This window comes from Eucyclogobius newberryi, unplaced genomic scaffold, assembly GCF_026437365.1.
Source record: "Eucyclogobius newberryi isolate DKJ021-1_F unplaced genomic scaffold, fEucNew1.0.hap1 SCAF_103, whole genome shotgun sequence".
Classification (NCBI taxonomy): Eukaryota; Metazoa; Chordata; class Actinopteri; order Gobiiformes; family Gobiidae; genus Eucyclogobius; species Eucyclogobius newberryi.
The window spans coordinates 220,824-237,508 of record NW_027315728.1 but is presented as its reverse complement, the minus strand read 5'-3'; the positions used below and the strand labels follow the sequence as shown (position 1 = coordinate 237,508).

General features: G+C 43.7%; 4 non-coding genes across 4 annotated transcripts; 1 reads left to right on the top strand and 3 right to left on the bottom strand.

Annotated features, from left to right (window-relative positions):
• Positions 1 to 5,501: 5,501 nt before the first annotated feature.
• trnav-uac (transfer RNA valine (anticodon UAC)) lies at positions 5,502 to 5,574 on the top strand. The gene has a single exon. It is a non-coding gene; the product is annotated as a tRNA-Val (tRNA).
• Positions 5,575 to 8,844: 3,270 nt separating this feature from the next.
• trnaf-gaa (transfer RNA phenylalanine (anticodon GAA)) lies at positions 8,845 to 8,917 on the bottom strand. Its single transcript has one exon. It is a non-coding gene; the product is annotated as a tRNA-Phe (tRNA).
• A 2,164-nt stretch (positions 8,918 to 11,081) lies between these two features.
• Positions 11,082 to 11,154, bottom strand: trnaf-gaa (transfer RNA phenylalanine (anticodon GAA)). The gene has a single exon. It is a non-coding gene; the product is annotated as a tRNA-Phe (tRNA).
• Positions 11,155 to 13,300: 2,146 nt separating this feature from the next.
• trnaf-gaa (transfer RNA phenylalanine (anticodon GAA)) lies at positions 13,301 to 13,374 on the bottom strand. Its single transcript has one exon. It is a non-coding gene; the product is annotated as a tRNA-Phe (tRNA).
• Between the last annotated feature and the right edge of the window lie 3,311 nt (positions 13,375 to 16,685).

The following is a 16,685-nucleotide window of genomic DNA, read 5'->3' as shown; positions in this document are numbered from 1 at the left end:
CCCGGAGAAGAGTGGCCCGTCCCCAGACTGAGTTTGGGGGAATGCGGGGTGCTCTGGAGGTGCTCCATGGGTTCCAGGGGGTATTCAGCGGAGGCCATGCCCGGCCGGAGTGGCCCTTCCCCGGGGTGAGTCTGGAGGAGTGGGGGGTGGCTCTGGAGGTGCTCCGGGGGCTCCAGGGGTTCCAGGGGGTGCTGCGGAGGCCACGCCCAGCCAGAGTTGCCCTTCCCCGGGGTGAGTCTGGAGGAGTGGGGGGTGGCTCTGGAGGTGCTCCGGGGGTTCCAGGGGGTGCTCAGTGGAGGCCATGCCCAGCCAGAGTGGCCCTTCCCCGGGGTGAGTCTGGAGGAGTGGGGGGGTGGCTCTGGAGGTGCTCCGGGGGCTCCAGGGGTTCAAGGGGGTGCTCAGTGGAGGTCATGAGTAGTCTGTTGGCTCCAATCAATCAAAAAGTCAACATGTTGCTTGGATCTGGAATTTTCCCAAGAGCCTTAAAACTGCAGTCATTAAGCCTCTCTTAAAGAAGAGCAGTCTTGATGCCACAGTGCTAAATAATTACCGGCCCATCTCAAACCTACTACTACTCAGTTGTCCATTCAAGCATGCAAATTATTTACAACGACAGAAAATGCGCTGCTGTTACAAATTGGAATAAGATGGAAAAGTATCCCTGCACACACAGATTAACTGCACTCTTTTCACTTTTTGATTCTCAGTTTGTTGGCAAGGAATGACTGATGTGGACCCATTTTGGATGAAAACCGTGTCTAGGCATAATTTGCAAGGGCATTAAAGGTTGTGTGTTCGCGTCCCACCAGAGTCGCTAATGGTGAGAGAACACATTTTTTTTTTACAATGGAAAATCTGCTCGCTTTACTATCTGATGAAAGGCACTGCTGAACGAGGTTCAATTGCCAAGTGTGCTTGAAAAAGTAAGCAAATACATCGGCATTATGTCAAATAACATTATTTTGCCATTTTTCCTCAATATCCAGATTAACTGCAGTATATTGAGTGCACAATAAATTGGCGAGAGTCGATTGATTGAAAGACTTCCAGTTTTTTATAGCTACATTGGTACAGGGGATTTAGCTCAAAGGTAGAAAGATTGATGCCCTCGCTCTCCATTAAACGCAGTTGATTGGACAGGGGCTGAACTTTCGAATGTTGCTGGCTCGCTTTAAAAAAAACATATTGCGGCTTGTCAAGGTGCAAATATTTTATTAACCGGGCTGTTTGTCTCTGTGGCGCAATTGGCCAGTGCGCTCGGCTGTTAACCGGGAGGTTGGTGGTTCGAGCCCACCCAGGGACGATTGGAAGAGCTATTGCACGCGCAAAATCTATGAAGTAACATTGGTCACTGAATATCTAGCTGAAACAGGTTAAAGTAGCATTTAAGAGGCGCTGTGGCTTAGATGGTTAAAGTGCCTGTCTAGTAAACAGGAAATTCTGGGTTTAAATCCCAGCAGGGCTTTCATAATAGCCTTTCAAGCAAATCAGTTGTTTACATGTACAGAAAAATTTATCACCCGAAAGAGCTCTTTTACAATTTGCAATTAGAGATTGAAAAGTATCCCTGAATAAGTACCCTGAAGAGTAAATGCACTCTTTTCACTCCTTGTTTCTCAGTTTTTTGGTAAGGAATGATTGATGTAGACCGTTTTCGGATGACTGTTTTGCTTTTGTGAAAAAGGGGAATCAGGCAAAAGTTGCAAAGGCATTCAAAGGCTGTGAGTTCGAGACCCACCAGAGTCACAGAATCAGAGACCCCCCCCACGGCCCATGGACAAGGGTGGGTGGGGGTGTATCACAGACCCCCCATCGACGAGGGACCCCCCGTAGATGGAGGCTTTGTATCGCTGACCCCCCCGTGGACGGAGGAGGGGTCTCGCTTTACTCTCTCTCTCTCTCTTTTTCTCTCTACTTCTTCATCATAAGGACACAATTGTTATATTTATTATTATTATTTTTTTCATCATTATTTAAAATAAAATAAAAATTGACACCATAGCAAGGCAAGGGCGGCAACGGCAGCGATCGTAAGGTCGACAGATACTTAGGTCCGAGCGCAGCGCGGGCAGTAGCTGAGGGCGCACTTGCCACACACGTGTACGAGGCACCCTCGGCACACGTTCGTCGTTTTAGTGTCCTTGCTCCTGGGGCATATTCGGCACCTCTTCTTCTTCGCGGGTACAGCCGCACGCGGGTTCTCTTCTTCCTCTCCCCCCCCTCTCTCCCCTCTCCTCTCCCCTCTCCCCTCTCTTCTTCCCTCTTCCGAGATGTCCCCGATGACGCCGGGGCGCGGGTCCTCCTCCCCCCTCCCGCGACGAGCGCGCTCCCCAGCTGCTCCATGAACAGCCTGCGTCTGTGGCGTTTGCCGACCATCCACGTCGGGTTCAGCTCCCGCCACAGGACGAAAGCGTTGTACGCGGACACGTCGATCATGTTGTGGAACAGGACGAGGGGCCAGCGGCAGGTTTTCCTCCTGCAGCTGTAGGTACCCGTCACCTTGTCCAGGTTGTCCACGCCTCCCTTGGTGCGATTGTAATGCAACACGGCCGCCGGTTTGCTCGGAGGATCGCCGTCTCCGTAGTTGGCGCGGCACCGTGGTGAGGATCAGCACGTTCTTGCTCTTCTTCGCCAGGTAGGACCGAGGGGACTCCGTTTGTCGCCGTAGCCGTGGAAGAGGTCCCCGGCGCGGTCTCGCCCAACGTGAACGCGAAGACGGAGGACGCGACCGCCCTGCGCTTCGTGTCGACCAGTTCCCGCGGGATCTCGCTCCTGTTGGCGCGCAGCGTCCCCAGCAGGGTGAGGCCGTCCCTCTCGAAGAATAGCCTTCGGGCGAGCTCGTACGAGGTGAAGAAGTTGTCGCACGTGACGTTGCGGCCCCCCCCGACCCCCAGTCCCAGTGCCTCGGAGAGATCGAGCATGACCCGCGTGGCCAGGCTCTTCTCCGGAGGCGCGCGCTTATCGGATTTCCCGGTGTAAACCTGCATCTTCCAGGCGTAACTGGACAGCGAGTCGCACGCGACCCACAGCTTGATTCCGTACTTCGCAGGCTTTGAGGGAAGGGGCAGCGACCTGTCGAAGAAGAAAGAAGAAAGAAGAAGAAAGAAGAAGAAGGGAAAAAAAAAAAAAAAATAATGAAGGAAAAACAAGAACACAAGATCAACAAATATTATTTAATTTGAATTTAATTTGTTATTAATTATGTATTTAATTATTCAATGATTTATTTAGTTTATCATTTCCATAAACAGTGCACCTGTGCCATCACGTATGTGTCTCCTCTGAACAACTGCAGGACCAACCGGTGGTTTGGGAGAAACAGACAGGTCAAAGAAGACACAGAAATGATCAGACAGAGCAACATTGATCACATTATCATTTGAAATATTTACCCCCTTTGTAAATATGAGATCTAGAGTGTGTCCTTTGCTGTGGGTGGGGCCTCTCACATGCTGAGTAAGACTGAAGGTTTCAAGGACAGCATCAAGCTCTTTAGCGTTTCTGTCACAAATATTATCAACATGCACATTGAAATCACCTGTAATGACCGAACCATCAAAGTCTGTGCATACGACTGAAAGCATCTCAGTAAAATCATCAATAAAACTTTGGCAGTGCTGGGGAGGCTTGTATAAAACAATGAAGAGAATGGATGGAGACCGTTTTAGCTCCATTTTAAAGGATACATACTCAAATGATGAAAACACCCTAAAAGACAACCTGCGGGTAATTATTTCATCTCTAAAGACAGCACAGACTCCACCCCCTTTTTGTTTTCTCGTGTTTCAGATTCAAACTTAAAGTTGGGTGGAGCAGATTCTATCAGAACTACATTTCCTGTGTTTTTGTCAAGCCATGTTTCAGTTAAAAACATAAAATCAAGATTATAAGAAGAAATAAAATTATTAATTAAGAGAGATTTGTTACATAAGGATCTGACATTTAGCACAGCAAGTTTCAGACTAGTTTCAGTGGGACTGGGCTTTATCTTTTCACAGGGAATATGAATCACATTTCTCAGATTGGGCCTGACTCGCATTTTGTTTTTCCATCTGTGTGATGATGTGACTACAGAAATAGCACTAGGGGGGGCTCTTTTTACATAGGGCCCTGGGTTGGTTTGCTTTTTAATGTGACAATAAGTCCCGGCAACGCTGAGACCCAGTGCATCCTAGCTATGGGAGATACCAGGTGAAAGGCGAGGTTGGATGGGTGGTGGGGCTTTTGTAGCCAAGGAGAGTTTGGGACCAGGTGAGAGGCGAGGGGGATGGGAGGTGGGGCTTTTGTTGGTGTAGTCGGCTTGTGCAGGGAAGAGTTGATAAGTTTTGACATAGCCCTTGCTATATTGGGCGTGAGTGGAGCCATCTTAATGCCTGATTTGATCAGACTTTCAAAATGGCTGGGAAGGCCCATGGGTGAGAGTGGAGATGAGAAGGAGAATGATGAATCTTTAGTGGGAGTAGATGTTGCAGGGGGAACCCAGGGCTGGTGTGAAGGCAGGGGCGTTGACAGGGATGTTGTTGGGCTTGTCACAGATGGGTCCAAGGCCTTTGAAAATTGTTCCTTTTCTGGAGGCGGTGGAGGTGAATGTGGAGCAGCTGGAGCTGAATCCTTTGCTGCTGGTGGTGGAGCAGCTGCTGATGAATCCTTTGGTGGAGGCTGAGGTTGTGGTGCTTTTGATGTTGAAACATTGGCTCGGTCTCTGGCTGATGGAGCAGGAATTCTTCTCTCATTCCTCTCTTCTCTAACTATCTGCTCAGGACCCTGTCCAGGCCCAGTCCAATGCCTCAGAGCGTGGAGCAGGTTCTCTGTCAGCACCCTCACTCCATCTCTGCATAGGTGGGGGCCATTTCTCTTAAACAGGTCCTCTCGTTTCCAGAAAAGATAGAAGTTCTCAATGTAGTGTAGTCCTCTCGGGGCACACTCTTTGGACAGCCATGTGTTCAGCTGAAGAAGCCGGCTAAACTTGTTTATCCTCCTGTCGATGTTTGGAATAGGCCCACTTATGAATGTTTTGATTTCCATTTCATCAAGCACGTCGAATAACTTCAAGAAGTCTTTTTTCAAAACTTCAGTCTGTTCCCGCCGCATGTCCACTGCACCCACGTGCACAATCAGCTGTTTAGCTCCTCCATGCTTAGCCATAATATTTGGAAGGAGTGACGTTATCTCAGAAACAGTGGCGCTTGGAAAAGAATGTGTGTTTATCTTTTCATGCGTCACGTGACTTATCGCGCCGTCTCCAACCAAAACAATCTGCGTGACCTTGGCTCCTGGCACAGATCCTCCTCGCTGTATTTTGGCCACGTCATCTTTCCTTTTTTCATTTGATTCCATCTCTGAAAGTGGTAAAAATCTGTTTGTGAGCTGTATTTTAGGTGACTTCACGTTATCTTTGTATCGTTTAGGCTTTGCTCCAAGTTTGTTCCAAGAAACAGCCAATTTACTCAACACGGCAAATCAAAGAGAGCAGCCATGTAGGATGCAGGCACATGCTCTGTGGTTTTATTGTGTAGAGGTCATCACATCTGCTTTACACGCAGAAGGTCCTGGGTTCGATCCCCAGTGAAACCAGCTGTGTGTTTCGTGCAAACTCTCATTGACTTTGAGCATGCTGTTGGTGCTTTAAAGCTCCATGACTTTACTGTGCCCCTCTTGCTTACTGAAATAAAAGCTTCATCTGTTGAGCTCATATTGTGTTCAATAGCTACAGCGTACCTATCTTTCATTCAGTCCTCTAATTCTTTCAACAAGGTTTAAAGAGGTGCTCAAAGTTCAAGTAGCCGCGGTGTGTGACCTAGCAAAGTCGATGTCAGACACTGTAATATTTTCTGGTCCCCTGCCCAATTGGATCAATGCTGAATTGTACAGCCGTCTCTCAGCATTCAACAACTGGTTATCCAGATGGTGCCCTCAAAACAACGTTGTCTTTATTGATAACTGCAGTGCGTTTTGGGGAAAGCCTGGGCTCATACGCAGGGATGGCATCCATCCGACTTCGGAGGGTACATCCCTATTAGTTCGGAATTTGACCGATACTCTTAGTCGTGTTAAGTGACCATCTAGGGATGAGCCCCGGGCGCAGAGCAGCAGTTTAAGACGCTCCTCTGTCGCTGAACTCTCGCCTGTTCTGTTACATGTGAAGTGTTCAGATTCAAGACAGATAGAGACTGTGTGTGTCCCTCGTGTTCCTCGTACAAATAATGCCAAAAAGTCACATCTCAGAAAAAATATTTCAGGCGTCAGACCAAATAACTTAAGGAAAATAACAATCACAAATGACACAAATATACAAATGAATAAACACGTAAAATATGGACTGCTAAACATTCGAGCAATTTCCTCCAAATCGCTCTTAGTTAATGAATTAATTAGTGACTATAACATAGATCTTCTAGCTCTAACTGAAACGTGGCTTCAACAAGACGACTACGTCAGACTAAATGAGTCCACCCCACCCACCCATGTTAACTTTCAGACTGCCAGGAGCACAGGCCGAGGTGGTGGTGTGGCAGTGATCTCACACTCAAGCCTACTCATGAGCCCTAAAACTAACAATGCATTTCACTCATTTGAAAGCCTTATGCTGTCGATCACATGTCCAAATATGAGAAACCAAAAAGGAGTTTTGTTCATAGTTATCTACCGACCTCCTGGTCCCTACTCAGAGTTTTTAACAGAGTTTTCTGACTTTATATCAAACTTAGTGTTAGCCTGGGATAAAATAGTTATAGCTGGAGACTTTAATATCCACGTGAACATGAGTGATGACGCTCTCAGTAATGCCTTCAGCGCCTTGTTAGACAGCATTGGTTTCACTCAGAATGTAAATAAACCGACTCACACTCACAAGAATACTCTGGATTAGTGACCTCATTGTCCTCCCTCAAAACCCTATATTGTCAGATCATTTCCTAATTACCTTTCAGTTTATTCTTAAAGATCATCCAGTCCCACAAAATAAAGTTATAATGAAAAGGACAATATCTGAAAAATCTATCTCAAAATTCAAAGAAATAATAGAGCCAATATTCAGTGACATGTCATGTGATCCTGCTGAGAACAGCTTTAGTCCCAGTTTAAGTGATCAATTTGTCGACTTGACCATGAATTCTCTGAAGTCTGCTCTTGACGTTGTCGCGCCGTTAAAACAGAAGGTCATTAGGCCAAAGCGCCTCCCCATGGTACAACCAAGAACTGCGTTCACATAAACAAAGAGTTAGAAAGTTAGAGGGATTATTTCGTCGCTCTCACACCGAAGAATCCCTAAAAGCATGGAAAAGTTGCCTGCTGTCCTATAAGCAGGCTCTGCGTAAGGCCCAAACCAGATATTATTCAAATCTAATAGAAGTCAACAAAAGTAACACTAAATTCCTTTTCAGCACTGTAGCTAGGCTAACAAACTGGTCAGACAAAACCAGGTTCACTTCTCGTTCCTATTGGTTTAGAATATACTTAGCAGAACGTTGTCCAGATTACCAATGCATTGAGATCATTTAGAAATGATTCCCCTCGCAAGTTCTGATTGATTGGCTTCAACGAAGATTACTGTCAGAGGATTATAGTGGTCATTTCTTTGTTTCATTTCTTGCTTATAATAAGTCCTATAAAAGTCCTGTCTCTCCAAGTCAAAGGATTCCTTCAACACGTCAATGCTTTTCATTTGAGTTTCTTTTGCAATGCGGTGAAACGTTTACGCCTTTTGTAATCCAGGCGTTGAATCATAAGCTTGGTCATGAGAAAACCAGCTCCAGATTTTAACAGCTTTGTTTAGTTTGTATGCTTTGGTTAGCTCCTTTCAGGGCGTAAGCACAGATTTTACCCAAAGATTCTTCATGTTTCTGCACTTTTTCAAAAGAGTAACGCTGCTCTCGGGGCACTCAAGGTTCCACTGAGATTTGAACTCGGATCGCTGGATTCAAAGTGTGCTAACCATTACACCATGGAACCGCAGACTTCTCCTTGGAAGGATAACGGTGATCCAAAGCTACAAGTCTTTACATCAATCATCCCTTGCCCAAAAAATGAGAAACAAGGAGTACAAACAGTGCAAACAATCTTGATGTGCAGCAATACTTTTCCCTCTCTTAATGCAAAGTGTAGCAGCAGTAAACTTGAGGGAGAAAGGTATGGGTTTGAGGGCTCTTCTTGTGGGCTTTACTGTCCTTGTAAATATTTTTCATAGACAAAAGAGTAGGCATTTCCTTTTTACTAAACAGGCCCTTTGACCAAGGAAGCCCCAGCGCCGTAATGATTTCCTTACATAATTACATACAGTGGTTACTTCTGGGATTGAATTTCTTGCTTGCTCTGGCAAGGTGAGCAGTCGTCCCTGGGTGGGCTCGAACCACCAAACTTTCGCCTACCAGCAGAATGCGCTAGCCGATTGCGCCACAGAGGCGAGAATCTTGACATACCCATAAAAGGGTTACACCTCTAATTGCAATTAGAAATGAAGAAAAACTCTGGATTCAGAGCGCTAACCGCTATACCGTTGAACCACACCTTTCTACAGGATGTCCTGTTTTGAAAATAAGTATGACATTTGATCATTGGGCTATATCAAAGAGAGCAGCATTGAAGTAGGCAAACTTCTGCTTCATGGTTTCATTGTGTGGTGGTCATCACATCTGCCCTACACGCAGAAGGTCTTGGGTACAACATTCAGCAAAACCAAACATGTTACCAAACATGTTCATGCTAACAATGTTCCAACGAAAGCATGCTGTTTATGTTTTATAGATCCTTTCCAGGCCATTTATGTCCTGATCTCGCAAAATATCCAAAAGACCCAGCATTCCTATTCATTGTATTTTTGAGCAAAGACTAACATTCAGGTACACCTGCCGAAACCCGGGATTGAACCAGGGACCTTTAGATCTTCAGTCTAACGCTCTCCCAACTGAGCTATTTCGGCTACTTTATTGACAAATTAGGCAAGGGAGCGAAACGTGTGGCATAACGTAGCGAGAAAATGAACTAGTTCTGTGTGTCCTTTTTTCTTTTCTTTCGATTAAACATAAGACAATACAGGACACGACCAGGGAGCAAAAATCGAAATAAAAAGAACATAAATGGCACTAAACATAAAATAAAAACAAAATCACATTTAAATGAAAATAGGGGTCCTACTTGGTCCAAAGTCGATCAAATTAGTGCTTATCCAAATTAAGCCTGAATGTCACTGTTTTCCATTCATCCAATGTCTAATGTCTGTTACTATGTCAGTCAAGTCTTTGATCGTTGGCGTGGTTGGTGTCGAGCATTTCTTTGTGATGGCCTTTTTCTCTACAGCCAAAAGTATGTTCCAAGGGTATCCATTTATTGTGTCCGTGGCAGGAGTGTTGAGGCCCAAGTACATAGTTTTAAATTTGAGTGGGATGGCAAAGTCAAAAACAGTCTGCAGTGCCCTGTGAATTTCAGTCCATTATTTTTGAGCAACAGCACAGCCCCAAAACACCTGATAGTGGTTTGCCTGCTGGGTTCTCCAGCAGTTAGCATTTCCTTGTGAATAATGGGCACTTTGACATGGTGTGGTGAAAAAAACATATTTTTCCCCTTCAGGCATGTGATTTTGTGGTCTTCCTCAGGGCTGTTCCTACATTTCCACACTCTTGGTCAGACAAAACCAGGTTCACTTCTCGTTCCTATTGGTTTAGAATATACTTAGCAGAACGTTGTCCGGATTACCAATGCATTGAGATCATTTAGAAATGATTCCCCTCGCAAGTTCTGATTGATTGGCTTCAACGAAGATTACTGTCAGAGGATTATAGTGGTCATTTCTTTGTTTCATTTCTTGCTTATAATAAGTCCTATAAAAGTCCTGTCTCTCCAAGTCAAAGGATTCCTTCAACACGTCAATGCTTTTCATTTGAGTTTCTTTTGCAATGCGGTGAAACGTTTACGCCTTTTGTAATCCAGGCGTTGAATCATAAGCTTGGTCATGAGAAAACCAGCTCCAGATTTTAACAGCTTTGTTTAGTTTGTATGCTTTGGTTAGCTCCTTTCAGGGCGTAAGCACAGATTTTACCCAAAGATTCTTCATGTTTCTGCACTTTTTCAAAAGAGTAGCGCTGCTCTCGGGGCACTCAAGGTTCCACTGAGATTTGAACTCGGATCGCTGGATTCAAAGTGTGCTAACCATTACACCATGGAACCGCAGACTGCTCCTTGGAAGGATAACGGTGATCCAAAGCTACAAGTCTTTACATCAATCATCCCTTGCCCAAAAAATTAGAAACAAGGAGTGCAAACAGTGCAAACAATCTTGATGTGCAGCAATACTTTTCCCTCTCTTAATGCAAAGTGTAGCAGCAGTAAACTTGAGGGAGAAAGGTATGGGTTTGAGGGCTCTTCTTGTGGGCTTTACTGTCCTTGTAGGCTTTACTGTCCTTGTAAATCTTTTTCATAGACAAAAGAGTAGGCATTTCCTTTTTACTAAACAGGCTCTTTGACCAAGGAAGCCCCAGCGCCGTAATGATTTCCTGGTTTCCTTACATAATTACATACAGTGGTTACTTCTGAGATTGTATCTCTTGCTTGCTCTGGCAAGGTGAGCAGTCAACCCTTGGTGGGCTCGAACCACCAACCTTTCGCCTATCAGCAGAACGCACTAGCCGATTGCGCCACAGAGGCGAGAATCTTGACATACCCATAAAAGGGTTACCCCTCTAATTGCAATTAGAAATGAAGAAAAACTCTGGATTCAGAGCGCTAACCGCTATACCGTTGAACCACACCTTTCTACAGGATGTCCTGTTTTGAAAATAAGTATGACATTTGATCATTGGGCTATATCAAAGAGAGCAGCATTGAAGTAGGCAAACTTCTGCTTCATGGTTTCATTGTGTGGTGGTCATCACATCTGCCCTACACGCAGAAGGTCTTGGGTACAACATTCAGCAAAACCAAACATGTTACCAAACATGTTCATGCTAACAATGTTCCAACGAAAGCATGCTGTTTATGTTTTATAGATCCTTTCCAGGCCATTTATGTCCTGATCTCGCAAAAGATCCAATAGACCCACCATTGCTATTCATTGTATTGTTGAACAACGACTAACGTTCAGGTACACCTGCCGAAACCCGGGATTGACCCAGGGACTTTTAGATCTTCAGTCTAACGCTCTCCCAACTGAGCTATTTCGGCTACTTTATAGACAAATTAGGCAAGGGAGGGAAACGTGTGGCATAACGTAGCGAGAAAATCAACTAGTTCTGTGTGTCCTTTTTTCTTTTCTTTCGATTAAACATAAAACAATACAGGACACGACCAGGGAGCAAAAATCGAAATAAAAAGAACATAAATGGCACTAAACATAAAATAAAAACAAAATCACATTTAAATGAAAATAGGGGTCCTACTTGGTCCAAAGTCGATCAAATTAGTGCTTATCCAAATTAAGCCTGAATGTCACTGTTTTCCATTCATCCAATGTCTAATGTCTGTTACTATGTCAGTCAAGTCTTTGATCGTTGGCGTGGTTGGTGTCGAGCATTTCTTTGTGATGGCCTTTTTCTCTACAGCCAAAAATATGTTCCAAGGGTATCCATTTATTGTGTCCATGGCAGGAGTGTTGAGGCCCAAGTACATAGTTTTAAATTTGAGTGGGATGGCAAAGTCAAAAACAGTCTGCAGTGCCCTGTGAATTTCAGTCCATTATTTTTGAGCAACAGCACAGCCCCAAAACACCTGATAGTGGTTTGCCTGCTGGGTTCTCCAGCAGTTAGCATTTCCTTGTGAATAATGGGCACTTTGACATGGTGTGGTGAAAAAAAACATATTTTTCCGCTTCAGGCATGTGATTATGTGGTCTTCCTCAGGGCTGTTCCTACATTTCCACACTCTTGGTCAGACAAAACCAGGTTAACTTCTCGTTCCCATTGGTTTAGAATATACTTAGCAGAACGTTGTCCAGATTACCAATGCATTGAGATCATTTAGAAATGATTCCCCTCGCAAGTTCTGATTGATTGGCTTCAACGAAGATTACTGTCAGAGGATTATAGTGGTCATTTCTTTGTTTCATTTCTTGCTTATAATAAGTCCTATAAAAGTCCTGTCTCTCCAAGTCAAAGGATTCCTTCAACACGTCAATACTTTTCATTTGAGTTTCTTTTGCAATGCGGTGAAACGTTTACGCCTTTTGTAATCCAGGCGTTGAATCATAAGCTTGGTCATGAGAAAACCAGCTCCAGATTTTAACAGCTTTGTTTAGTTTGTATGCTTTGGTTAGCTCCTTTCAGGGCGTAAGCACAGATTTTACCCAAAGATTCTTCATGTTTCTGCACTTTTTCAAAAGAGTAACGCTACTCTCGGGGCACTCAAGGTTCCACTGAGTTTGAACTCGGATCGCTGGATTCAAAGTGTGCTAACCATTACACCATGGAACCGCAGACTCCTCCTTGGAAGGATAACGGTGATCCAAAGCTAGAAGTCTTTACATCAATCATCCCTTGCCCAAAAAATTAGAAACAAGGAGTGCAAACAGTGCAAACAATCTTGATGTGCAGCAATACTTTTCCCTCTCTTAATGCAAAGTGTAGCAGCAGTAAACTTGAGGGAGAAAGGTATGGGTTTGAGGGCTCTTCTTGTGGGCTTTACTGTCCTTGTAAATATTTTTCATAGACAAAAGAGTAGGCATTTCCTTTTTACTAAACAGGCCCTTTGACCAAGGAAGCCCCAGCGACGTAATGATTTCCTGGTTTCCTTACATAATTACATACAGTGGTTACTTGTGGGATTGAATTTCTTGCTTGCTCTGGCAAGGTGAGCAGTCGTCCCTGGGTGGGCTCGAACCACCAAACTTTCGCCTACCAGCAGAACGCGCTAGCCAATTGCGCCAGAGAGGCTAGAATCTTGACACACCCATAAAAGGGTTACCCCTCTAATTGCAATTAGAAATGAAGAAAAACTCTGGATTCAGAGCGCTAACCGCTATACCGTTGAACAACACCTTTCTACAGGATGTCCTGTTTTGAAAATAAGTATGACATTTGATCATTGGGCTATATCAAAGAGAGCAGCATTGAAGTAGGCAAACTTCTGCTTCATGGTTTCATTGCGTGGTGGTCATCACATCTGCCCTACACGCAGAAGGTCTTGGGTACAACATTCAGCAAAACCAAACATGTTACCAAACATGTTCATGCTAACAATGTTCCAACGAAAGCATGCTGTTTATGTTTTATAGATCCTTTCCAGGCCATTTATGTCCTGATCTCGCAAAATATCCAATAGACCCAGCATTCCTATTCATTGTATTTTTGAGCATAGACTAACATTCAGGTACACCTGACGAAACCCGGGATTGAACCAGGGACCTTTAGATCTTCAGTCTAACGCTCTCCCAACTGAGCTATTTCTGCTACTTTACCGATGTATTAGGCAAGGGAGGGAAACGTGTGGCATAACGTAGCGAGAAAATGAACTAGTTCTGTGTGTCCTTTTTTCTTTTCTTTCGATTAAACATAAAACAATACAGGACACGACCAGAGAGCAAAAATCGAAATAAAAAGAACATAAATAGCACTAAACATAAAATAAATACAAAATCACATTTAAATGAAAATAGGGGTCCTACTTGGTCCAAAGTCGATCAAATTAGTGCTTATCAAAATTAAGCCTGAATGTCACTGTTTTCCATTCATCCAATGTCTAATGTCTGTTACTATGTCAGTCAAGTCTTTGATCGTTGGCGTGGTTGGTGTCGAGCATTTCTTTGTGATGGCCTTTTTCTCTACAGCCAAAAGTATGTTCCAAGGGTATCCATTTATTTTGTCCATGGCAGGAGTGTTGAGGCCCAAGTACATAGTTTTAAATTTGAGTGGGATGGCAAAGTCAAAAACAGTCTGCAGTGCCCTGTGAATTTCAGTCCATTATTTTTGAGCAACAGCACTGCCCCAAAACACCTGATAGTGGTTTCCCTGCTGGGTTCTCCAGCAGTTAGCATTTCCTTGTGAATAATGGGCACTTTGACATGGTTTGGTGAAAAAAACATATTTTTCCCCTTCAGGCATGTGATTTTGTGGTCTTCCTCAGGGCTGTTCCTACATTTCCACACTCTTGGTCAGACAAAACCAGGTTCACTTCTCGTTCCCATTGGTTTAGAATATACTTAGCAGAACGTTGTCCAGATTACCAATGCATTGAGATCATTTAGAAATGATTCCCCTCGCAAGTTCTGATTGATTGGCTTCAACGAAGATTACTGTCAGAGGATTATAGTGGTCATTTCTTTGTTTCATTTCTTGCTTATAATAAGTCCTATAAAAGTCCTGTCTCTCCAAGTCAAAGGATTCCTTCAACACATCAATGCTTTTCATTTGAGTTTCTTTTGCAATGCGGTGAAACGTTTACGCCTTTTGTAATCCAGGCGTTGAATCATAAGCTTGGTCATAAGAAAACCAGCTCCAGATTTTAACAGCTTTGTTTAGTTTGTATGCTTTGGTTAGCTCCTTTCAGGGCGTAAGCACAGATTTTACCCAAAGATTCTTCATGTTTCTGCACTTTTTCAAAAGAGTAACGCTACTCTCGGGGTACTCAAGGTTCCACTGAGATTTGAACTCGGATCGCTGGATTCAAAGTGTGCTAACCATTACACCATGGAACCGCAGACTGCTCCTTGGAAGGATAACGGTGATCCAAAGCTACAAGTCTTTACATCAATCATCCCTTGCCCAAAAAATGAGAAACAAGGAGTGCAAACAGTGCAAACAATCTTGATGTGCAGCAATACTTTTCCCTCTCTTAATGCAAAGTGTAGCAGCAGTAAACTTGAGGGAGAAAGGTATGGGTTTGAGGGCTCTTCTTGTGGGCTTTACTGTCCTTGTAAATCTTTTTCATAGACAAAAGAGTAGGCATTTCCTTTTTACTAAACAGGCCCTTTGACCAAGGAAGCCCCAGCACCGTAATGATTTCCTGGTTTCCTTACATAATTACATACAGTGGTTACTTCTGGGATTGTATCTCTTGCTTGCTCTGGCAAGGTGAGCAGTCGTCCCTGGGTGGGCTCAAACCACCAACCTTTCCCCTATCAGCAGAATGCGCTAGCCGATTGCGCCACAGAGGCGAGAATCTTAACATACCCATGAAAGGGTTACCCCTCTAATTGCAATTAGAAATGAAGAAAAACTCTGGATTCAGAGCGCTAACCGCTATACCGTTGAACCACACCTTTCTACAGGATGTCCTGTTTTGAAAATAAGTATGACATTTGATCATTGGGCTATATCAAAGAGAGCAGCATTGAAGTAGGCAAACTTCTGCTTCATGGTTTCATTGTGTGGTGGTCATCACATCTGCCCTACACGCAGAAGGTCTTGGGTACAACATTCAGCAAAACCAAACATGTTACCAAACATGTTCATGCTAACAATGTTCCAACGAAAGCATGCTGTTTATGTTTTATAGATCCTTTCCAGGCCATTTATGTCCTGATCTCGCAAAATATCCAATAGACCCAGCATTCCTATTCATTGTATTTTTGAGCAAAGACTAACATTCAGGTACACATGCCGAAACCCGGGATTGAACCAGGAATAACGTAGCGAGAAAATGAACTAGTTCTGTGTGTCCTTTTTTCTTTTCTTTTGATTAAACATAAAACAATACAGGACACGACCAGGGAGCAAAAATCGTAATTAAAAGAACTTAATAGTTACATAAAACATAACATAACATAAAATAAAATAAAAACAAAATCACATTTAAATGAAAATAAGGGTCCTACTTGGTCCAAGTCAATCAAATTAGTGCTTATCCAAGTTAAGCCTGAATGTCACTGTTTTCCATTCATCCAATGTCTAATGTCTGTTACTTTGTCAGTCAAGTCTTTGATCGTTGGCGTGGTTGGTGTCGAGCATTTCTTTGTGATGGCCTTTTTCTCTACAGCCAAAAGTATGTTCCAAGGGTATCCATTTATTGTGTCCATGGCAGGAGTGTTGAGGCCCAAGTACATAGTTTTAAATTTGAGTGGGATGGAAAAGTCAAAAACAGTCTGCAGTGCCCTGTGAATTTCAGTCCATTATTTTTGAGCAACAGCACAGCCCCAACACACCTGATAGTGGTTTGCCTGCTGGGTTCTCCAGCAGTTAGCATTTCCTTGTGAATAATGGGCACTTTGACATGGTGTGGTGAAAAAAACATATTTTTCCCCTTCAGGCATGTGATTTTGTGGTCTTCCTCAGGGCTGTTCCTACATTTCCACACTCTTGGTCAGACAAAACCAGGTTAACTTCTCGTTCCCATTGGTTTAGAATATACTTAGCAGAACGTTGTCCAGATTACCAATGCATTGAGATCATTTAGAAATGATTCCCCTCGCAAGTTCTGATTGATTGGTTTCAACAAAGATTACTGTCAGAGGATTATAGTGGTCATTTCTTTGTTTCATTTCTTGCTTATAATAAGTCCTATAAAAGTCCTGTCTCTCCAAGTCAAAGGATTCCTTCAACACATCAATGCTTTTCATTTGATTTTCTTTTGCAATGCAGTGAAACGTTTACGCCTTTTGTAATCCAGGCGTTGAATCATAAGCTTGGTCATAAGAAAACCAGCTCCAGATTTTAACAGCTTTGTTTAGTTTGTATGCTTTGGTTGGCTCCTTTCAGGGGGTAAGCACAGATTTTACCCAAAGATTCTTCTTGTTTCTGCACTTTTTCAAAAGAGTAGCGCTGCTC